Genomic DNA, 24,618 nt, shown 5'->3' on the forward strand with positions numbered 1-24,618 from the left:
CAAAAATTTGTTACCGGACCTAAATGCAACGCTAGCAAAGCTATTATATGATATGCTTTACATGTCGGCTAGGGCAAGTTTACGACCACAAGTAATGAAAAATTATGCGGCAGATATGCCCGATATTAGGGTGAGAACTCTGGATTTGGCTCGTATTGAATTGAAACACTGGATTTTAGGCGGTATTGTTATGAAAACTTTATTAAAATTGGCTTTCCAGAATGGCATCATGTAATAATGACAGAAAAGCTATAATAACATTGGCAGCAGGGCTTTGCTGTGCTTCAAGAACAATAGAACTATACTTGAAGAGCAGGTGCGTCTTCTTGGCAGCATAAGCAGCTCTCTTCTAATTCTTCCGCAGGATCATTTCCTTGGGCGCGCCTGAAGACACTAACGAAGTACGCAAGCTCTTCATTGTCTTGCCAGGAATTTCCGAAATGCTTCACAAGAAGGCTGGTCACATCTCTGACTTTCATTTCGTTGACGTGGTGTGCGTACAGTGCACATCTTATGGGTGCTTGTGCAAGGGACCTTCCCCTTTTTAGCACTGACACGAAATTTGACACAGAAACTTTATAGTGAGGCTCTGCTCTAATTTGAGGACTCCTACCAGCTGCATTTCTTTGAATGTAGAAGACCTTCGTTTCGGTTATCTTGAACGGCAAGCTGGATGTCGACTTCATCACCGCCGTGCAGTAGGCCTTCCAGTCGTACGCATGCCAATGTTTTCCAAGCTCTAACACAGTGCCGTGATTTGAAAAAATCCTTTGGTAGCTTTGTGGATTCAGGATTTCTTCGTGTCGTCTAACATCTTTTTCAATTCTGCCAAATACCCTGTCTGGGGGTAAAAAACTGTGTCCTGTGACAGGAAACACAAGGGAAACTACTGAGACACCTGCTGGAGCCTCATTCTGGAGCCACCAAAGAAGCATGCAAAGCACAGTACTGTTCTTGTTTTGTCCAGCACAGCCATCGGCTACTAACCGCACCTCTCTAATTCCTTCGAAGTTAGCGCTTCGAAGTGTATTATGTACCGCACTGGCTACTTGGTTGCTTCCTTTGGAGCTTTCATCTTCCCTCCATGTGTAGGAATGGATGGCCTCTTTCGGCATTGATCCATCTGCCTGGTTTTCCACCACGCAGAGGTGGTACTGATAGAGCTGGCGGCTGTAGTAGGCTTCCTGGTCTGGAACTTTGGGGAGCACTTGATTTTGTTGGCAATCAAATGAGAATGTTTTCAAGTCTTCCCTCTTCTCACGCAGCAGGGAATAAAAAGCCTTATACTTCAACTTGTGTACACGTTGCTCTGTTATGACACGCTGCTTCTGTGAAACATCTCCACAAGTTTTCATCTCATACGCATTTTTCAGGCACACAGAGCAAACGTCTGTCCTCGGTGTTCTGAACGAAAGATTGAACGTCGCTCGAAAAATGTGGTGAAAGAAGCCATACTTCACCCTCACATCTTCGGGTGCTTGTTGGTTATAAATCTGCCACAGGTTTCGGATGCTCTTCAGCTCACTTGGAAGGTATAACTTTTTTGTCTTCTTCCGGTTGTAGTGCGACTCTCTTGCCCGAAGTCGCTTAATGAAACCCACAACAGCTGATCGCTTTCGACCGTAGCGCTTGATCTTCTGGTCACCTCCACGACTGTCGGCTTTCACTTCACCTTTTTCATGCTTGTGCTTTATATAGCGAGTAACTGTGTTGTGACTAATATCAAGCACTGCACAAAACATATCGCGACAAACACGAATCTCTTGGCCATTTTCTATCCGTACCTTGTAAACAACAGCAAGGCTCCGACGAGGTTCCGCTTCTTTTCCTCTCCTACGTTTTACGGCTGTTGGCGTGCAGTACATCAAAACGAACGCCTTTTGTTCCACGCTACACAGTTCGTAAAACTTCTCCTTGAAACGTTTAGTGGATCCTTCTGTCACAAGCGCACACCTGAGAGTCTTTTTCGCGTGTTTACATTTTGGCAACGGCGCATTCTTGCTTTTACGGTGGTGATGCGGCTTTTTTTCACTTCGCCGTCGACGTCTAGGGATAGATCTTTCGCCGATCTCTTCATTGCCATCCGAATCCATGAACAACGATATCAGAAAAGCGAAGAACTCGCGAAAACACGAACGAAACACTCCGAGCTGTCAGGCGGGAACCAACTCCTTGGCGGGAACTGACAAGGAGGCAGCGATGGCTAAATGACGTCATGCCAAAAGCGCTCTCCTATTGGGCAAATGGATTTGGCTCATTTTGATCCGTGCAACAGCTGGATCTGGCTCAATTTCGATACGAAATACGATCTGCGAACACGTTCGCCTGGCGTTATTTGACCCATTTCGTTGCAACGGTTTTTCTATGAGAAAGTTGCCTAGTTTTTCTTGTCATTACCGTTTTATCTGACCCAGTTTCGGTTTGTGGATTTGGCTCATTTCGAAAAAAAACTCCTCATATGTGTTCCAATGGAATGCATGTTCTTAAAAATTAATAGTAGTCACATCGCGCGCGCTTTGAAATAGTTTTGCCGGAGTGGAAGTGTGCCAAAATGAAGTGTGTGAAATATTGATTGTTCAGATAACGAAGATTACTATACGAAGAACTCTGAATGATTTTCCTCACCTGCGTGATGTTCATAAAGCCTGACATATAAGCGTTTGAAGGACTGCTTTATGCTTAAAAAACGCCGTAGATAGAATAGAATGCAAAAGATTAGAATATTTTTTTATTTCTATCAAAAAGATGAAGGAGGCTGGGTAAAAGCTGCCCCAAGAGCAGCCTTGACAGGAGCCTGCAGCCCATTCAGTACAATGAAATTGTCGATAGCAGCAAACGTGAGACACTCCGCTAAATGTGGAAACACATAACAGCCAGATGACAAGGAAAAAAAATGACAAGGAAACTTTACAAAATGCTCAGAGTGACACCAAACTCACGCGCATCGAAAGAAGTAAAAGTAACGCTGGCGATTCGTTGCTCAAAGGGGAATGAGTTATTTGCGTAGAGAACAACGAATTATAAGGTTTCGCTGTGGAGTTCTTGAAATGTCAGTTCCAGTTCTGTTGCGTTCACTCAAAAGTGCAGGCAGCGTATTTGACCATTTTTCTTTTGAGTAATTCGTTTTTGAAGTTTTCCAACTTTCTTTATGTCGAGTGGCACATGACGTCACATTGTGCTGAAGCTCGGCAAGGTTGCTCAGGAATCTGCGAGTTTCCCTCGATTTTCTTTTGAAAGTCATAGTCAGTTTGTACTGGTATAAACGAAATATATGCAGTACATCTACTTGTGGGTATATGTCGGATGTATACGACAGTCGTTCGAAACATTATACAATGTTCTGAGGCAATTGCACGTGAAATAGACGCTGACGCTGTTCCTACGGCTCACCGTAACGGCCAGCTTGTAGCGATTTTAGGAATCCCGTCTTGACAGTCACTACGGCTCCTAAAAAATGTGGCCGTCACGTCGAAGGGAGCTTATTTGTTTGCCGTTTAGAGACGAAACATGACCGATGACCCACTGCAGCTTGGGGTCCCAGAACTCGTTCCGTTCGTCAGCTCTGTGTCGTCGAACAGACGAAGAAGCGACATATAGGCGCGGTCTATTATTTTGAGGTGACGCTGGTTTCGTCGCTAGATCTTTGGCGTCGAAAAGGCGGTGAACCGAGGATGGCATTCCATAGCTGCACGCTCGCCAGTGAAGCATCTTTTGTCCAGAAGGAGCGCCAGGCATGGCCCTGTGTAGTCCATGGTATAATGGGTAGAGCGTTGGACTGTCTGTACTGAGGGAGCCGGATTCGAAACAAACTTGGTTTAGTGGTTAGGTGATACTGGGTGTGTGCCGCTCTTCAATGACAAAAAAGTCCTTTAAGATTTATTCGATGCTGGGCGGAATCGAATCCGCGTCGTATATACTCAGACAATCTTGTCCGGGTATATATTCACACACGCAGAACGAGCAGACTTCGCGGCGGCGGCGCTAGATGGCGCAGCGTGACCAGTGGGAAGCGCGAGAGGCCCGGCTGCACACACGGCTCATACGTGACGCGTTTCGGAGTCGGCAATACGGTATCTCGCTGGCTACATTGCGTCAATGGTAATCACTTTAGCGTCTATACATTCATCGTGACATATGGATTCTGTCGGAATTTGTATCGTTTCGTTCCATTATTTTTTAGGCTGATGGTTTTAGTGCTTATAAATGGCGCTTATCATCCATCCGGAAGGGTTAGGCTCTATCTAAACACATATATATAAATCTCAAAGGGGCATTATAATGGGGTTTAGCTGGTATACGCACGACGAGATGTGGGATACCATTGAAAACAGTCTCTTCTCAGTAGACTGACTAGATGGCTTGGCAAGACGCACTCAAAAAATGGAAGCAGGCACACAGGGGCGGAGCTACATAGACTCGCCGCTAACGTTAATTGAGCACACATATTAATTTCGACCTATTGCATAAGCAGCGCGCAAACGGGCGAGCTATATGGGAAAGAACGCAGGACAAGCGCTTCGTTCCGTGTGCTACCTTCTAACGTCCACTTCCTCTGGGTATTTAAAGGGACACTAAAGGTTACCAGAAAGTCAAGTTAAAGTGATAAAGCAATGCTCTAGAACGCCTAAGGCGTCAATATAATCGCGAACAGAGCTTTAGTAACCGAGAAATTGAAGTAAATGCACGACACGATTTGAGACCCCCCGGCGACATTCCGGTACTAGCCCGATGACGAAAGCACTCCTCATCATAATTTATGTCACTAGTACTCAACTACTCGTATTAAAAAGATAATTTCATTGAATTATAAGACGGAAGAAAACACTACTTGTCCACTTCTATTCGATTCTAAGAAAAAAATAACATTTTGACGTTACCCTTGAGTAGTATGGGTGATCGAAAGGTTTCGTTTTCGCTCGACTCTGCGCGCTCGACTTTGCGCCGCGCGCGCTTTGGAGTTTCAGTTGTTTCTTTATCGCGTCGTGCTGCGGTGGTCCTGCTGGCTCGCGAAACTTGCATTTGGAATAAGCAGCGAGAATGCCACGTCCATGTGATGTCGTGGGATGCGCGAACGGTCCGCGGAACTTGGCCAAGGGCAGTTGCAGCGGCGAATCCAACGTTACCTATCACTGTGTGCCAACGAGTGAACCTCTCCGTTCGAAGTGGTGAAGTGCCGTACCTCTGCCACAGTGCGCTGGCAAAGAGCCGAAAAATCACGTAGTGTGCTCGCTGCACTTTCGTCTAGAGGATTACGAGTTCAACGCCGACTTACTGAAGTCGCGTGAAGCGCCTTTCAAAGCAGGCTGTCATCGTAGTAGTACGCAACGCCGCCGGCAGCGCGAGCCCTCAACAACAGGTCACGTTCATCAGTGCTTAAATCGCTGAACTCGAGCTCAGCATCGCGAGCTAATGTGTCGTTGCCAGGGTCATCCATTGCAACGAGCGTCGAAGTTGGCGTCATAAAATGAAGAACCAGCTGTGCGCTTTCCCTTTCGCTAGCCACCATAGTTCCGTTTTCGCGCTGCTGTCGGCTCTGTCTTGGCTCTGTTTCTGGCCGCGCGTTTGCGTTTTGTGCAGAAAAGCCGTAGCGCCGTCTGCGGGCTCGCCGTTTTACGCACCAACGGCGCAACGTCACTATGAGACCATGACGTCAATACTCCTCGATCGGTGGGCGGGTGATTTGAACTGCGCTAGAGGTACGCGGACGCTTCAGAACGCATTTTTTCTTATAATGAATCTCTTATTCGCACTAAATAAGCGTTTCAAGGTTTCTGGGATGGTATTTCAACAGTCCCCGTTGACTTAATATTAACCTTTAGTGTCCCTTTAACGTGCACCAATATACATAAAGAAACGTTTCTGCCTTCCGCTCTCACCTAAATGTGGCCTCCTGGGATGGAATTAACGGTGATTAACGAATTCTTCGACCGAATAGCCGGTCTCCAGTGATGGGCACCGCGGAGAACCACTGCACTCATTAACCAGTACAGGGCGACAATAAATGGCTCGGCGGCAATGACCACGCCGAATTCCTGTGGAGTCCTCTTCAGTGGAACCCACCGAATAGCGTGTCAGCGAGACGACAGGTGGCGATTGTTCTCGCTCCCCACAACTTCCATCCATCCGCATCTGCTATCAGTGCCTTTGTCTCGCATCGCCATCCTTTACACAATGTGAACCTCGTTTATCAGTAAACATTTAATTATCTCGAGTTGACGTTTTGCAAAACCTGCAAGGAAGCTTTCCTGCATAGGGAAAATCCATGAACAAAGGCAGTGTGGGTCCATCCTTGACTAGTACTCTCGTAGTAGCAGTCAACGGACCCGCAAAATTATCGAGGCGGTAATGATAGACGGGTTAGGCGACACCTGAGTGGCAAAACCGTCTATCGCTCTATCTTGCAAGGAGCTATCGTACTTCCGTGACGGCAAAGTATGTCTGCGGGCTGCGCACGTGCGATTATATATGTGATATATATATATATATATATATATATATATATATATATATATATATATATATATATATATATATTTATTTATTTATTTATTTATTTATTTATACGTGTGGTCTCGTGCTTCAAAAGAAACTCTTGGAAGTCAGCCGCTCGTGTGCTGCATGTCTGCTTCTCGTCCTCGTCTTGCACGCTTAAAGCTTCAATCGGGGGTCACGTGAAGTTACTAGAGCCTATAGCCTGTATTTCACTGGACCAGTCATTTTCTGAGGCCACTTCCTTATACAGAGGCCGAGAGCTAATCGCTGCTGCGAAGGTATATACAGTCGAACCCGAATATAACGATACCTGATATGATGAACAAAACGAAACGACGTGGACCGGAGCAGGTCTACACAATCTTGTGCACAGAATCGTAACGCCATTATTAGCGAGGTTAACACATGCAACCATTACTGCCTAGAACGCGCAGTTTTGTTTTAAATAAATGGATTCCTTCTTGGCGTATTTTCTCCACTGGACTTAGCCACTTCCGTTTACCATATGTGTGCCACGTAATTTCTGCCAAAATTTAAAAATATTCAAGTGGCCACGTAGCTGGAAAGAACCAATGTAATATTGTTTGCCGTCGCTTGGAGCAAGTCAGACTATCTTTATATTTCGTCAAATGGCATAATTAGTTATCATTATTTAGGAACTTCTCAAATATTATATTCAGAACAAAAGTGTCGATGAGAAAATTGTTGACCATTCATAAAAATGCCCGATCCAGCTTTCCGTTACTCATTACGTGCTACATAAAAGTTTTTTCGAAGCTCGCGAAACACTAAAAAGTGCTGCGCGAATAACCGCGCGCCACATTTTTGTGTTGCAGAAGTTGATTAATTAATAATAACTAATTATACAATTAGGCGGAATACAAAAAAAGAAGTCTGACTTGCTCCAAGCGGCGGCAAACAACATCACCTTCGTTTTGCCCAGCTGCGTGGAACTTGCATATTTTTAAGTTTTGGTGCAAGTTACGGTGGACACCTGCGTGGCATAACGCACACATCAAAAAGGTTCGTTTAACCGTTCAACTTTGTCACAGGCGAATTTTGGGTATGTCGAATCACGTTACACATCGAACTAAATTTAAGGCATAATTGCGTCCTCTGTAATATGGTTCAACTGTAGTCTTTTACATTTCAAGGGTTTGCCGTCACTTGCAAGTGGCCCAGCTGTGATTCGAGCTCTGCCACGTTTATAACTGGTATATGCGCGGCTGCTCCGCCATATTAAACTTTCAGATTGTACACACCTATTCCTAGGGCGAGGAGGAAAGGGTGCGCGGCGAGCCTTTCCTCCTTTTTGGCTTGTGCAACCCGGCGCAGCGCTGCTTGAAAGCATTGCTGTCGCGTGCTGCGGAACGATTTCGAGATTATTTAGCTCGTATATTGTGAAACTTACACAATGTCCGTGCATACAAGGTCGTCGGGGAACCAGTGCGTAGCTTTTCGGTGCATCGGTAACCGCAGTACGTGGAAATATCTCTTGGGGGCGCAACAATGTGATGCGCATCATCAGCCGCGGTGTGTGTATGTGTTGTGAAATATTTTGGGTGTATCGGTTTTAATTCAGCGAAGAGAACCGACGTCTGTGTATTGCCAGGAAATGGAAAATCTGCTAATTATCTGATCGCTTGGCGCAGGAACTAAAACATAAGAGCGCATGCTCGCGTATGGCCAACCTAAGGCAACCCTGAAACATCTAAACGCCAGACGCATTCAAACATGCGTGATACACCGGCATCGTTCTCACGCATTTCAAGTCTAGTAGACTTTAAATCACTATGATATGTCTACGCTAGCCTCCTGTATGAGGCCGATGGCGCTGCTCAACAAAGTGATCACTGAGGTTGGTGAACCAGAATGACACATATATTTATGTGCTTTCGGCATTGCCTTTCTTGCCCTGTAAAGCCATAATATCTGAGAGGGACAGCATAAAAAGAATGCGATGGCTGTTTGGGAGGACAAGATTTCCGTAATACGGTTGACTGCATCGTAGAAAGCGGAATGAACAAAACCGAAAAAGAAAATCGGTTATCATCCTTTTTCTCGAAAAAAAAAAGAGAAAACGGGCTCACGCCGCACTAAGACCTCGCATGGTCATGCCGCACAACGTTTATGGATCTATAAACGGCGATCCATGCTTGGGTCATGCGCTATATTGAGCAAAGATATCCCTAGTCCAGCATGTACATGTACCACTGCTTCTAACGCTCGCGCAGTTCGTAAACGGTCCCTTCGCTGGACAAATGTAATTCACACTGTAAGGTATGCTGTTATTACTAACCAAGACTATTTTATTCATGGGCGGAAACCACGTCCACCGAACCAAGTAGCCACGCAATCTATAGCTAACAGTTTGAACGCTTGTCAAAGAATAACAGCACAACTTCTACCGTAACAGAACGGTACTTACGTTGTTACGATCGTCGCGTATCTTTCATTGCTCCTGAAACGCAGCTTAGAATCAAAGGAGAATACCGATATAAGGTCACATTGGTGAATGGAATTTTCAGAAATACACATTTGTCCTCAGAGGATGATTGTAGACTCAAACACGTGCGCGCACATCGCGCTGCGTACTCCGTCCGCCTCAATGCCAACAGAAAGTGCGGCCATGCCGACTTAAACCACTTCAGTACGTCTCACAGAACCGTTTTCTACGTAGAATACGCCACGTCATACTAAATAGACCGCACGATCGCGAAAACAAACGCCAGGAACTACCGCCGAGCGTATACCTGCCAAGCAAGCCAGCATGCCAGCATGCCGACTGCCCATAGATGTCACCACTGCGTAGCAATATGGTGGCGCACATGAAAAAACGGTCTATACCGGTCTCATACTTTCCGTGAACTTTATGAGCAACAGTATACCTCTCCCGTGCTGCTTCCTAACCGCCCCTGCAAACGACAGCGGCACAAAGGCAGCACGCGTTCAAAAGCGAACGCAATACAGTTCGTCCTCGTCGCAAGTCGGTGGGGGCCTGCATTCCGATGTCTCGTCGCACTAAATGGAAGTCAGGGCAGAGGGAGAATCAGGAGTGAAGGGAACATGGAAGGGAACAAAAAGACATGAAACAGAAAGAAAAGCAGGATAGAGAGACTGAGCCGAGCTACCAACCGGGAACCTGGGAGGGGAATCCTAGCTCGCGCATACTGCCCGCAGATGGCGCAAGCGTCCGCACGGAACCGCACCGGCAGACAATGGCAACCGCCGCATTCCACACCAGGGGTCGCTGGGGTCGCGTTCGGGATGTCTGGAAAAAAAGAAAAAGAAAAGAGCATAGGTTGGGGGTAGGTGGGGAGGGAGTGAGTACATTGTGCGGACTCCCGGATTTCCCACCGTCCATCTCGAACTCTGGCGCCATACACTCTGGTATCGTCGTGGACAGCGGCCAAACGAGGCCAAATGCCGCTCGCGTGTGCTCCATATGGAAGAAGAAGAAGAAAACGAGACTCATAAAGAGGAGGGGGTGGGAAAGGCCCAATGTATAGTGCAACTAGGGGACACGTCGGGGCATGATTTTATCCGTACGCGGAATGCAACTGTTGTAACCTGCATGCGAAGTATTTCTATCTCTCTCTCTTCCCTTTCACCTGGACTTGCCGACGAATTCGTGCATGCTAACCATTGTAGGTGTCGCATGGGGCGTATTTGTTGGTCATCTCGTATTGCAAAGAGGGGTGGAAGTGTGTTCTGCTACTAAAAAAGAAAAGAAAAGAATGGAGGGAAGCTGTGGCTTACTCGGGTCGCGGTGGTTGAGTGGCTATGGCGTTCTGCTGCTGAGCACGAGGTCGCGGGTTCGATTCCCTACCGCACAGGTGAAATGGAAGAACAATTCTCGCGCACTTCTACTATGGTGAAAGGCGAAGAACCACGTAACCCTCGATGCATTACATGGACTAAATATGGCGCGAGAAAGGGACACCTAGACGGGCAGGGGAATGGTTGGTTGTACTTTTCTGGAAACGCTCCATAATTCCAAACTTGGCTAGATTGTAATTTGTTCTGATATACTACGGCTCTGAATAAAAATCCGTCGTTAGTAAGCGCATCTCTTCTGTTCGTGTTACTCTGGCCCCTCATCTGCGCTGTGCGGATTGTTTGCAAACTCTGGTTCGGCTCCTTTACCCTCCGTGGTGGCTCGGTGGCTATGCGTTGTGCTACGAATCGCAAGATCGTGGGTTCGATTCGCCGTCGTGGTGGCCCTATTCCTATGGGGCCGGAATGCAAGTACGATTGCGTGCCGCGCGTTGCGTGCACGTTGAAGAAACTTGGGTGCATGCATGGTCGAAGTTATTCTGGAGTTCCCCACTGCAGCGTGCCTCATTGTTTTGGTACGTAAACCCCCAGAATTGTGTCTAACTCTCTCCTTTCATCTCGTACTTTCTCTCTCTGATGAAAAAGATGAGTGTCTAGCGGATTTAAAAGGAGATCGAACTTCTCTCTTTGAATTTCGCTACCTACCGCAGTGCCGATGACGTAATTGTTTCGTAACAAATTTACCGATAATTTCGTTGTATGTAGCGATTTTTCTTCTTAGTTTCTTTTTGCAGGTCACATTTGCAAAAGTCGACGTGAGATTAAATAGCTGTGAGATGTACTTATCCTAATTAACACCAAAATCTTGCTTCCAGTCGTTGCTGCCATCTATGACACCATTGGGTGAGTTAAGCTTCGCAAATTTTAAGGTGGTGTCTCGCTCCAGCTGACTTCATCTTATGGACGTATGCTCCCTAATTTACTATGTAAGCTTATCCCGCAACGTGCTGCATGCACTGGACTCAAAGAGTCCGGCGCCTCACGGCTCCGCCAGAAGCCGTCGTTTCCTGAGGAGGTCCAGAAAGCGTCGTTATTTTAGTGGAACAACAGAGGACATAAACTTCAGAATAGTGGCCATCCGGGTTTGTTGGTACGAACACATTCTCTAGCAAACAACGGCGCCACACAGAAAAGAGGCACACGACGCAGGCGCTGACTTCCAACAAGTATGTTTATTGCGCGAGTATATTCTGTACATTCAACAAGTATATTCTGCGCTCGCGCAATAAACATACTTGTTGGAAGTCAGCTCCTGTGTCGTGCACGTGCCTCTTTGCTGTGTCCCGTTATTCGCGCTGTTTGCTAGAGAGGACATAAGTCGTGCTTGTTCGACTTTCGTTAGTTTCTGTTACTTAATCAATTCCCCATTATTGTCATCTGTGAGCCCAACCTATCAGCTCCCATTAAACTGTCTGAGTATGAGTGCTTTATGTCCGCCACACACGGAGAATGCAGCAAGATTATCGTTTTCATACGACGTGAGTTTACGTACGCCCACCATCCAGTACCGCCTGATCATGAAAATCAGTACGTGTGCCCGACAGCGAAGAAGACACGGCGGCCGCACCTCGATGGGGGAGAAATGCGAAAACACTCGTGTGCTTAGATTTAGGTGCACGTTAAAGAACCCCAGGTGGTCTAAATTTCCGGAGTCTCTCCCTCCCCTACGGCGCGCCTCATAACCAGATTGTGGTTTTGGCACGTAAAACCCTATAATTTTATTCTTTTTTTTTTACAGCCAAGAAGAGCAAGTTCACTTTCACAGTTGTCGATGCCTACATATATCACATCCCGGCCACGGCGGCCGCATTTCGATGGGGGCGAAATGCGAAAACACCCGTGTACTTAGATTTAGGTGCACGTTAAAGAACCCCAGGTGGTCGAAATTTACGGAGTCCTCCACTACGGCGTGCCTCATAATCAGAAAGTGGTTTTGGCACGTAAAACCCCATAATTTAATTTTTTTTTTTTTTACATATATCACCTTCAACTCCAATGGACTGCGAGCAGTTAAGGCGATATATGACAGTGACTCGACAGCCTTGGATGGTGACTGGAGAATTTAATGCTCACCGCTATATCTGGGGAAGCTTTAAGATGAACTCGAGGGGTAGAAGACTGGTGTCATTTGCCTGCAAATAAGAGTTTTGTTTGTTAAATGGTGAAAGCCCCACCTTTCTATGTGGAACAGCGCACAGTAGCTGCCTGAATATCACCTTTGTTTCACGCTTTCTCCCCAGAAAGGTGCGATGGTCTTCGGAAATTCAAATGCTGGGTAGTGACTACCTCTCCATTTATTTCAGGACTGAAGGGCTCACGGACTCCCAGTTGCCTGGTTTCACCCAGTGTATTGACTGGCCGATGTTCAAATAAATTGTGGAAGAGGGCTGTTGTGATGGCTTATCTTCTAGCCTAGAGGACACTATACATGTTGCCCTATAGGACGCCAAGAATTCGCTTTCGAGGACCTCTACTCGCATTGACTACGACGTTGAGGTAGAGAAGCTTCATGCTATTTGTCGCCGTGCGGAGCAAAGGTATAGGCGTACAGAGTCCGTACATGACTTGAGCTTGGCTAGACGCACACAAAAGAGAATTCAGCTTCGCATGCACGAACTCGCACCGCAACGATGGAGGTCATTTTGCGAGTCTTTGGATTCCAGAAAACATTTCGTTCACATATGCAGAACTGTTGATTGTCTCCGTGGAACCCCTGGGTAAAGCCATCTTTTTAAATTGTTGGAACTTCACCAACAACGCAGAGAAATTGACAACGCTGGCGATTTCTGCCGGATGATTCCTGGCGGAACTAGCTCTGTAGGAAAATCGACGCTCGACCACTCTGAATTCACGCGACCCCCGCGTGGACAGCCCTTCTTCTGTGAACGAACTTAAAGCTGCACTTGCCTTGTGCAAGAGTTCATCATCGCGAAGACCCGATGGTATAACCTACCATGCGCTATGTAATCTTGTCGAAGAGGCTCGAAAAGTACTCCTGCTCTTGTTCAACAGCCCCTGGCAGACAGGCACGATTCTCCAGGAGTGGAAGACTAGCCATCTCATTCCACTGCTCTAGCCTGGCAAGTCGCTTGTAGACATTGTATCATATCGACTGATTGCATTTGACAGCTGCGTCGGAAAACAAAGGGAGAGCACAATTAGAATGGTACCTCGAATATTACGAGGTGTATCCAGGTGCAATGACCGGATTCTGGGGTGGCAGTTCTTCAAGTTACGATGTTGTCGACTTGGTGACGTACGTCTAGCACCGGAAGTCCTGTACACGATTATCCGCTGCTTTTTTTTTTTTTTTTTTGATGTTAAAGGAGCTTATGATAACGCCAAACGCGAAGCAATCTTCAGTACGTTATAGGCAGTAGGGTTTGGCGGCAAGATCTATCTCTGGGTACGTATGGCTACCTACAATCATCATCTTTGGACGTTTTTGGATGTGATGTGGCTTCAGCTTCCTGCGCGGTTTCCTAAGATGCGCTTTAACATCATCCTACCTTGCGAACAAGAACTGCAGATGCCATGTGAAATGTGCGCAGTGGTGGCATTTACCAGAAATGTCTCCCTACATGGTATCCGTAAATGGGCAGCTGATCCCGTACAGCACAAATCACAAATTTTTGGGGTAGTTATTTACAGAAACCTCTCCTGGACCTCACATGTCTGAGAAAAGGTCTGACGGCAGCTTGCATATGTTTAGGTTCCTAGTGGCAAAGACGTCGGGAGTTTCAATATGTTCTATGTTGCAACTGTACAGGGTTCTTTCTTATTGGATTCCTGCGGCACAGCCTACCGGCCGTCTCCAACACGTGAAAAACTATATAGCCTGGGACAATCCAATGTATCCAAGCCCAACTACAGGATACGCCTTGGTCTACCACGGAGCGCGTCAACGACAGAAACTACTGCAATCGCTCAAGATTACGTAATCAGAACGTACCGTTGAGACAATGCGTATGCACACCGGAGACTCCGCCCGGGCCCCTACCGCCAGCCTCCCAGCAGAAAGGCCCCGCACGACATTCAGCGCAACTGCCTTCGCTCGTAGTGCCTCAGTTACATCAGGGTACGCAACTGCGGCTAGAGCTTTGATTTATCCATAATGTGCGAACTGTCCCCAAGTAAACTTCACACTGCCAGGGTTTTAGAAAAAGTCGGACCTACCGTCATCTGCACTCAAGTAACTTAGTTTACTCAGTCTGTAAGAGAAATACGACGAGTGAAAACACGTCTAAACTGATGCTAAACTACGTACATCGACCAGTTCTGGCGGTGCTGTAGATATAGCGACAAGAGGAATAACCAAACGGTTCAAGACTTCCCATGTCACCAAATCTACAGCTGCAGAGCTCGCGGCCGTCCACGGTACACTTGATATGAACAATACAGAAAGTCCTGGAATATGGGCAGTCTTCTGCGATTCAAAGTCGGCGTTACAATGTACGCGGTCATTCCTCCGAGTGGAACTCACGACCAGCTGACATGGACAATCGTGGAGCTTTTAACCATCTCTTGAGATAAAAAGGCCACGATATTTCTTTTCAATGCATATCCAGACATTGCGGTATCACTGGAAATAATGACGCATACAAGGCTGCTCGTACATCACATGAAGAAGACAACTGCGTCCCGATTCCACTTTCTAGAACAGACGCGGCGAGACAGCTTCGCCTTCTGGCGCGCACACTCTCGTTAGCTGAAGTGGAACATCGCACATATAAGGCACACCAGACTGCACTCCTTAGCTGTAACTCGGACCTCCGCCCGGACTACACCGACGCAAGCGTTTCTTCTGTATCTGTTGTGGTTGGGAGTCGCTTTCACGAAAGCTTATTCGACACTAACTGGAATGGCTGACAGTCCTGCATGCGATATCTGCTGCTGTAGGAACATTTACCACCTATTGTACAACTGTCCTCGATTGGGCAGACAAAGACAATCAACGTACAATTCATTGAGGCGACTAGATGGTCGTTCACTGGGCGAGCTGACACTTGCAACGCCATCCCCACTGACCACCGGCCCAGAAGGTAGTGAAGGCACTTTTGTGCATTCTGAGAACATACTGTTCCGGTAGCAATTCCACCAACAGCAGCGGAAATGGATTTGAGGCAAGTCAACCCCATTGCCCTGTACTCCGCCGTAAAATCTGGTGCACCGGTTCGCAGTCGTTTTACAACCCAAGGGGCCTTACTGCTCGACTTAGCCACGGAGGAAGAAGTGAATGAGTTATTGAGATGCAACAAAGTTGGGGACATCGCTGTGAGCGTCCGTCTTCCGCACGCTTACGTCCAGAACACGTGGACTATACGTGGTGTTCCGAGATGGCACACAGAACGTGACCTGCTAGATTTTTTGAAGTCGCAAGGAGTTAGTTCTTCAAGTCAGACGCATTGCTCGCCGGACAGACTCACAAGACAAAGAATGACAGGTTAAGAAATCCACTCTGTACGGGCGGTTGACCAGCGAAGCTGTGTAGCACGCGTGAAAGAAAACACGGGGAGGGCGGGAGATAGAAATTCAAGACGATGAGCAAAACGAAACCAAGGTAAAAGCGGGAGCCAACGTTTCAACAAGTGGGCTTGTCTTTTTCAAGGCCTTGAAAAACCTTGAAACTTGAAAAAGACAAGTCCACTTGTCGAAACGTTGGCTCCCGCTTTCACCTTGTTCTCGTTTTGCTCAAGCGTCAAGAGGTGACACAGAATTTTGAACAAAAGTACGAACACATTTATTGTCTTGATCGGTGGTCATCGTGACGAAAAGTACGCACGCACATTTAGTTTTATACATCCGGGTTCATTAGTGCTATACGTTCGTTACACACATTCGTGTTTTCATTTCGCGGTATATTGAGGCAAATAATTTGAGACCGAAGTCACCGCAGCGACTGGCAGTGGGCCAGTGCCGTCAGCGCCTTCGCGGGGAGGCGCAGTATGTAAACGCTAGCATGATAAGCGGCATGCATCGGAGCTAGCTGTGCATGGAAGAAGACGACGACGAAGGCGCGAGTGATATATTGAGGCAAGGAATTTGAGAGCGAAATCATCGCACCGACTGGCAGTGGCCCTGTGCCTTCAGCGTCTTAGCAGATCGAGGGAGGGGTAGTATGGGAACGCTGGCATGATGAGCGGCAATGGACAGTCCACTAGGTGGACTCTTGCAGAATACCTCCCCAGCTGTGGAAGAAGACGAAGACGAACACGCGAGCAGTGGCACCAGCGCGTTCGCAAGGTTCCGCCGAGCAGCGCCAACGAACCAGCTGTGGTAGAAGACGACGACGAACGCACGAGCAGTGGCACGAGCCGTTGCTGGTGATGATAATCTTTGCTCACACAGATTTGTTGGCGGACATGAAAAATACACGGAACCCTGGCCATAAACAGCTTCGCTGTAACGTACGGACGTTGTAATTTTGACATTCGCACAATGAGCGGCCTAATCGCGCAACCATAGGCTCACGCGGCATGAAACGACGGATTACACAGAGCCAGCTCCAGGTTGTTTCAAATGCCGACGTTTCGGTCACGTAGCAAAATTTTGAAGTGGTGAACAGCGCTGCAAACGGTGTGGTGGAGCGCATGAATATGATTTAAAGATGTGTAAGGCGCACTTAACATGTGCCAACTGCGGCGGAGATGACCCTGCAGGCTACAGCGGATGCTCGTTCCTCGTTAACGTTCTACATCGCAGAAAAGCGTTTCTTTCTGGTCACAGTCTTACACCTTCATTAATGAAGGCCCCGTCCACTGACGAGTTTCTTGCCCTTATAAGACATGCGCAAACTACTAAACTCAAGACCACAAATATACCAGTGGTCGACAAGATAATGCTTCGAAGGAGACGCAACCAGAGGAGACCAGAATCTCTGCATCGGCATCAACATTACCTAGAATTGGAAACGGGGAGCGTATACAAGCCTCCTATTCCGGAGCAGTGAAAAATGGAAGTCCTCAGCAGCTGGGAACGCAATTCCAAGACATCACGGAGATACTGCGCGTTCTCTTTGCGGCACAACGATCGCATTTCGCAGGAATTCCCCCAGGCCCGTGAAGACCCTTCTTAAGGCAGCGTTGGCACTGGATTTCATCCTACTAGGATATTCAGCGACCAATCCGCTAGTGTAATATGAAATCAACGAAGCAATCATGCCACCCCAATCGACCAAAAGTGTCCTTTATAATCGAATTGAAACTGTTGTCGACTAATACACCGAATAGCCGAGCTAAACCTTTCTTTAATCACCGATTCCAGTTATGGCTCATTCAGAAGCCGGACTACCAAAACGAATATCGCTATCTGGATACGTCGCCCATACAAACCCAAACACCAACTCTTTTCCGGATAGAAGTGCCACGTTGTATATTCGTCGGGAAATTTTCCATGTCGCTTTGGATGTCAGAAATTTGTGCTCTAATGTGCTGGAAGTGGTGGCCATCAGGATGCAATGCGCATCAAGAAAAGTCAGTATTGCATATGTGCACATGTCCCCAAAGAAAAAGGCTACAGTTGAAACATTCCTTAAGGACCTCTGTGATCGCTGCCCAGCACCATGTATCATATGCGGATATTTTAATGTGCATCATGGAATGTGGGACGACAAAAACACGGATGCTCGTCAGAAGCAGGTGGCGAAAGCGATTTGACAGCTATATATAGTTATGTGTTACTAACGATGGCAATGCGACATTTTATAAACCACCTGCACCATAAAGTACGATTGAGCTTACGCTGCATTCAAATGACGTTCATATAAAAAAAATCACAGCAGCAGATCGAATGGGGAGTGATCACTTCCCCATTTACGCAAGTGCTTCTGGATTTCACAAACGTGGGCCTAATATTGGCAAAATGATCAACTTGTACAAATACAGAGAGCACCTTGCGAAGTCTACTGGTGAGCTTTTTCAAACGATGATAGCAAGCAAGGCGGCAGCAACTACTACTTTAAAGCTGCCCCAGCACTTTCCGTCTCCCGACCTAAACCTCCGTAATCCGTGCGCTGCATGTAAAAGAGCAGAGACGTAACTTGTGCGAAAGAAGGGAGACCCTGCTCTGAATCAGGGAACGGTATCTGGGCAGCGCAGCAAAACACGAGCACAAGAAGAAACGAAGACTAAGACAAGCGCTATCAACAACGAAATTTATATATATATTTCCGGGATCGGTCGTACTTGTACACGCACACAAAAAAAGAGCACGTGCACAGCGATATCAACCCTGAAGATACGTACATGACGCCATGAAAACAATCTGAAACAGGTGCAATCTGAAAGAGGTGAAGAAAACCTAAATGATAATTTGCAAAAGCAGTCAGCTTTCATTACATGCGCAAATAGTCTCTCTCGCGGATAGTGATAGTGACGGTTTGTTGGTGCATTGGCCATCAGACGAGGCCAGCAAACCCGCGCAGCATACTGCGCGGGTTTACCCTCGAAAAGTGCATTAGGCGTGCATTACATGCTGTTAAAGAATTACAGTAAGCCGGATTTACCATCGCGTTCCAGTGGGTACACTTTCCATATCGCTGTAGCAGGCAACGAGGCCGCTGACAGTCTGGCGCGCAAAGTGCTACAATTCAAGCCCACGAAGAAGGCTCTCCGGCACGCGAAAAGAGACATGAAGAAGGCTATCTTAAGCCGCTTCCGTTCGTTGTGATCTCCAACACGCCAACTTTGTGTGATTAGAGGGCTTAGCTGAGCTGATGCCGCTCTCCTTTATCGCATCCGCACAGGGTCTGCGCAAACTCCAGCTTGGCCGTGCAAGACAGCTGGACTTGGCCCATCATCGTAGTGTGCGCATTGTCAAGCTCTTGGTGACATTTAACATTATATACTAAAGTGCCCTGAATTTGAAGCAGAATGCAAGAAATTATTAGATGGACTCAGGCGCAAGACGGCACGACACTCAAATGCGAGTGACATTTTGTTCCCGCGAGGACATTGGATATTTAGGAGGGAGATGCCTCGGCTCCTCCTACAATGTTCCTCCGTGATACAGATTTGGGAAGTGAATCGTGAACCGTATGGGTCGTTGGGGTTCGGAAAACGCGCAACGTATTGGGCTCCGAGTCAACTTGTTTTTGGAACCTGGTGTTGTAAGTGGTACTGCGAATTGTTTCTGACCGTATCGCGGTTGATAGGTGGCGTTCGGGCGGAGCAATCGCCGGTACTTTTTGCAGTGCTATGTCCGCCTGCAGCAAGCAACACCCCTCCTCCTCCTCCTCCTCCTGGCTTGTGCGAGCGCCTTTGACTGCGTATAGTGCTGTCCGCGCACATGCACACATTCACGGCATTCTTCTCTCTCTTCCTTCTTTATATTCCCATTTTCCCTTATTCCCCTTTACACAAACTTTTCTGGCTAACATCACTGCCTTCTCTTTTTGTTTCCTCTCTCTCTCTCTCTTATCACGACACTTAATCATTTACCGTCCTCAAGTGCGTTTCCCTCCTCCGGGCACCCACTCTGTTACTCTAAAGAATCACCGGTTAATTCTGCTCTAGGACACAAGCTGGCCAACTCTTTCTTCCCCTTGATTTCGACTAGAATATTAGATACGTCCATGTAACGTTACGTCTGACATTTTTCGTTATATCACTTGTTGCCGTGATGTTGATCCTCTTTTCAAGCCTCTATGTTATTGTCAAGTATCCACCCTACGCTAGAGTACTGGGAGAATGGAACGATATTGCAGTTTTCTTTTCTTGGGCATAATGCCAAGCTACCAGTCATGACTTGGGAGTGGCCGACGTATACGCTACAACCAATTTTTATTCATCTGATTTTCGCCCCATAATGCGGCTGTCATGTGACTAATTAGCCTAGATAAACGCACTACTGCAGAACTCATTGAGACTGACTATGAATCAAGAGTCTCTCTCTTGCCGGGATCACTGAACATTAATTACCTCAGTATTCCGTCATATTAATCAAATTTTCTGTTATACACACAGCTGAAACATGCCGACATGTTTAGCGCATCTTAACTCAACACGAGAAGCATCCATTAAACAAAATTTGTTTCTGAGCTTGTTTAAATGACTTAAAAACAAAGGTTACGGCGCTAAGCAGAGGAGGACGAAATGAGACACAATCGACATATACGCGTGCGCCCGTATATATCGTTTGTGTCTCACTTCGTCCTCCTCTGCTTAGCGCCGTAACCTTTGTTTTTAATACATTAAACCTAGCGCTTAGCGAACAAAACAAAAGCAAAATTCACTATGTTCAAGAACATAAAGCACTATTACCAAGCTTTGAATTATGCAAAGTGGATTTTAGTTACCCTCCTTGGATGTTAACAAGTCCTAAAATATAATTATCGGTCTAGGGGATTATATCTAAGAGAGACATGCTCATGGTAGCCGCACATCAACTGGCACTATTTTAAGGTTACTCCTTATATCGGCAGTGCATCCACGTGTATACAAACGGCTCATGTCATAAACATTCCTCTGCGTCAGCATTCGTCATTTCACATTTGGCGCTAATGCAAAGATAGAAATTATCCCGAGAGACACCTTCCACCGTGGCAGAACTGTTTGCAAGTCTATGTGCTTGGCGTTTCATAAAATCAGTAAAAAATGCGCGAAAATGGGTTATCGTTAGCGATTAACAAGCCGCTCTCGCATTACTACAAAGCAATTAGAAAAATTATTTGAAGACTTTGCTATTGTATTAGACGCTCAAAGAACACACAAAGGCAAGGGCAATGAATCACGTAATTGCATTTCAATGGATAGCCGGACACTGCAATATTTCTGGTAACACTACAGCGGACACAGTTGCGAATCGAGCGCACAATAACACAGAGTCAATTAATATTCCTCTTTCGTGCAATGAAATCCGTCTACTCCTGAGACAGATATATGATCCTGCCGTCTCAGCAAAACTACCTGATTTTTTTTTGGCAATCTAAGAACTCGGAGTTATACTTTATAGACCCACATATGAACCTATCAATTCCGTCAAATCTGAGAGAAAACAGAAAATTCGAAACATTGGTGCACCGCCTGCGGCTTGTTACTGCATTTACGCGGCACTTTTTATACAGGATAAAACGTGCCTCTAGTCCGCAGTGCTCCTGTGGTCCTCTAGACGAAAATATGCATAATCTTCTCTCTTCGAGTGCACTGAATATGATTCACCACAAAGGGTAGTACAAGCAAATTTGTTACTTTTAGACAGAAGACCATTCCCTCTAAAAAAGATATTTGGTCCAGAAGAGAGCGCTTCTTGCTTCGAAAAAATTTTTCGACGACACACATTTTGGAGAAATATTAAATTTCTGTTTATTCTAATAAACTGAGGGCTATAAATGTTGTTTTGTGTTCAAAGTTGATTTATGTGGTGATCGTGTTTGTTTACGCGATGTGTAATTACTTGTGTTCGGAGTTTTGCAGTGTAATTATTTGTGTTCTATGCTTTGGCCATTCAAATTATTCGGCTTTATATATGCACATGTGTGCTGAACTCATGCACAAAATTTTGTGATTCAGGTACTGTTGGACTGTATTGTGACTATACATCTGATGTTCTACTGAGTGCCATATTTTGCGACATTATTCGCTCTTTTTGCGCATATTTGTTTCCTTTGCTAAGTGACAAGGAGTAGCCGGTGCGGCCATAAAGGCGCCAACCTCTCCTATTTATCATTTCAATAAAAAAAATATCTTAATATCATTCCTATGCTTTGCCGGTTAAGTTATTCTGTCAATTGCTGCAAGTCATCTCGAGCGTCGCTGAGCAGAACAATGTACTCTGCAAACAGGAGGTTGCTAATATTAGTTTCTTGTCGATTCTCACACGTAATCCTTCCCAGCTTAACAGTTTCAATACTGCAAGCAGTGAATAGCATTAGAGATGGAGCGTCTCGATACATGACACCGTGATCCGAATTTTTTAACTCTTCTTCAGAAGATCTATAGTTGCCTGTGAAACTTCTAGCTGTAGATTAATTTCTTAAAGCATTCATGTACGCTTCCTCCAATATTTGATTACGGAATGCCTCGATAACGCCTTGTATCGCTACTGAATCCAACGCCTTTTCGTAATCTGTGAAAGTCTTATCGAGAGGTTGGTCACACTTCTCAGACTTCTCAATTACCTGAGTAATGACATGGATGTTATCCGTTGTTGAACATCCCTTTAAAAATCAAGCCTGCTCGCTGGGTTGACTGAGGTCAAGTGTTGCCCTCGTTCTGTTCAACATTACCTTAGTGAACGTTTTACACTACACCTAAAACAAGCTAATGGGACTATAATTTTTCAGTTAACGGCTCGCCATCTTCCCGAGCATGCACGTGCTCAACGTAGCTTGTTCTGTGGATCTGCGCCATTTCACTTAGAGTACGTGTCACTTACTTCATCTGCACACAGTTGCATACTCTGACAAAAATCCCTCGCTCTTCCCTCATCGTTTGCCGCGGTATACATACAGGGCGTTTCAGCGAACAATTTAAAAAAGTTTTTAAGTTTGCCTGTGACCTATAGCACAATTCTAGTCCACGAGCTGGTCTAATTACTTGTACAAAAGATTGAAATCCATAATCGACTAATTAACAGAGCATTACTAATTAAGTTTTTTAACAATTTACTTTATGGCACATATTGCAATTTACAAATTCTAGCGGGTGTGATTGCAAAGCGTACCCACTTGACAATATTTTTGTGGATGACACCACTTATGAGATATGCGCCGCCAAACTTAACTGCGGTAAAAATGCACTCTCGTTCCGATTGCTTCCTTAACAAAACGTCGTTTTATGCATTGAAGCACAAAAATAACTGGAACGCCAATGCACTTCTCCGCAAAATTCGGGATTTTATATGTTGAAACTGGTGCCATACTGAGAATTCGTCCCAAGCGCCTTGCGAACTCCCGGCTAGAATTTGTAAATTGCAATATGTGCCATAAGGTGATCAGGTAAAAATTTAACAAGTTAATTTTTGTTAATTAGTCCATTAGGGATATCAATTTTTGTGCAAATAATGTCCGCCTCTTCGAGTACGTAGACCGGCTCATGGACTAGAATTGTGCTATCTGCCACAGGTAATCTTTTTTTAAAGATTGAAAGTATTCGCTGAAACACCCCGTATAGCTTGGAGGCTCGGAAGCTCTATGCGGCTGCGGGCGCCCGAAATTGAGGGCTCAGTGCTCTGGATAAGGATAAGTCGCTGAATTTGGATAAGGCTGATATGCAAAGGGCCCATGCTCATAGACTTCGGTGCATGTCAAACTACCCGAGTCGCCGAAACGAAGTTTGTAGTAGCAACGAACTGGCATTATGCACGCATATCCTTCGAGAAACTGACTGGCAGAAGTGCCTCGCTCATGACTGCCCCGATTGACTTGTTTCCTGCTTTCGTTTCCAACATGGGCCAACGAAAAATCTCATATTTTATCCAACTTTTCTGTTTTTCTCTCCTTCATATACAAGTGCTCGTGAGAATTATCGGATGGCTTAGCTTCGACAGAACTACTGGCTTCTGACGTTTCCCCAGCTGCGGGAGTCACCACGCGATGCGTTCGCTGGGGCGCCGACGCTGGGGCGCCGAGGCCGGTATAAGAAGAAAGAAGAAAACCGCCAGAACTGGTTCTACGCCACAGGGGAACAAGGCATTTGTACATTGCAGAACCTGCTCTCTTATGAGATGCGCAAGCAAGCACGCATGCACATAGCACACAGGCGCACGAAAGGCACAACGTAGCAGGCGTTACAGTAAAGCCGGACGGGCCGAACGTGAGAGCATGGGGAAACACCCGGGATCCACGTAACGACGGCGCTCTAATCGAGACGCGGTTTTAGGGGGTAGACGACGCGTTCGGCATCTTGCACGACGCCCGCAACTGATTGTGGTTCCAGTACCAAGCGCTGTAAGGACGACGGCAAGCATTCTCTATACTGTTTAATCAAGGCGTTTACAAAGAAAAATTATATTTGACCCTGAATGCGCTTCGCTGCTCCAGAGCGCGCAGTTCCGCGGCGGCTCATATGCAGAGGGCGCCGACTACCGCCCGGGTGGGAGTATCGGGGGCCGTGGACACATGGCCGAGTTTTCGGCAACCGACCGCATATGCTTCCTGCGCAACGATTCCTTTTCTGTAACTAACACGGTAGTTAGGCATACAAAGTTAATAAAAGAACGTAACGTCTATATTCAACATGTTTTCATATTTTAGCCGTCCTCATCGAGTTTGCCTTTGCTACAGTCAGTCGATTATAGCGTTAGATGGCACCCAAGGTATGTTGCTTTGAGCACACATTTGTAATTTATTTT

General features: G+C 46.3%; 1 long non-coding RNA gene across 1 annotated transcript in view; it reads right to left on the minus strand.

Moving 5' to 3' along the window:
- Positions 1-9,060: 9,060 nt before the first annotated feature.
- The window catches only part of LOC140215321 (uncharacterized), a 54,299-nt gene continuing 38,741 nt past the window's right edge, over positions 9,061-24,618 (minus strand). The window contains exons 2-3 of the long non-coding RNA XR_011892278.1: positions 12,403-12,461; positions 9,061-9,763 (exon numbers count right to left, since the gene is read on the minus strand). This is a non-coding gene — a long non-coding RNA (uncharacterized lncRNA). The remainder of the gene's footprint in view (positions 9,764-12,402; positions 12,462-24,618) is intronic.

This window comes from Dermacentor andersoni, chromosome 1, assembly GCF_023375885.2.
Source record: "Dermacentor andersoni chromosome 1, qqDerAnde1_hic_scaffold, whole genome shotgun sequence".
NCBI lineage: Eukaryota > Metazoa > Arthropoda > Arachnida > Ixodida > Ixodidae > Dermacentor > Dermacentor andersoni.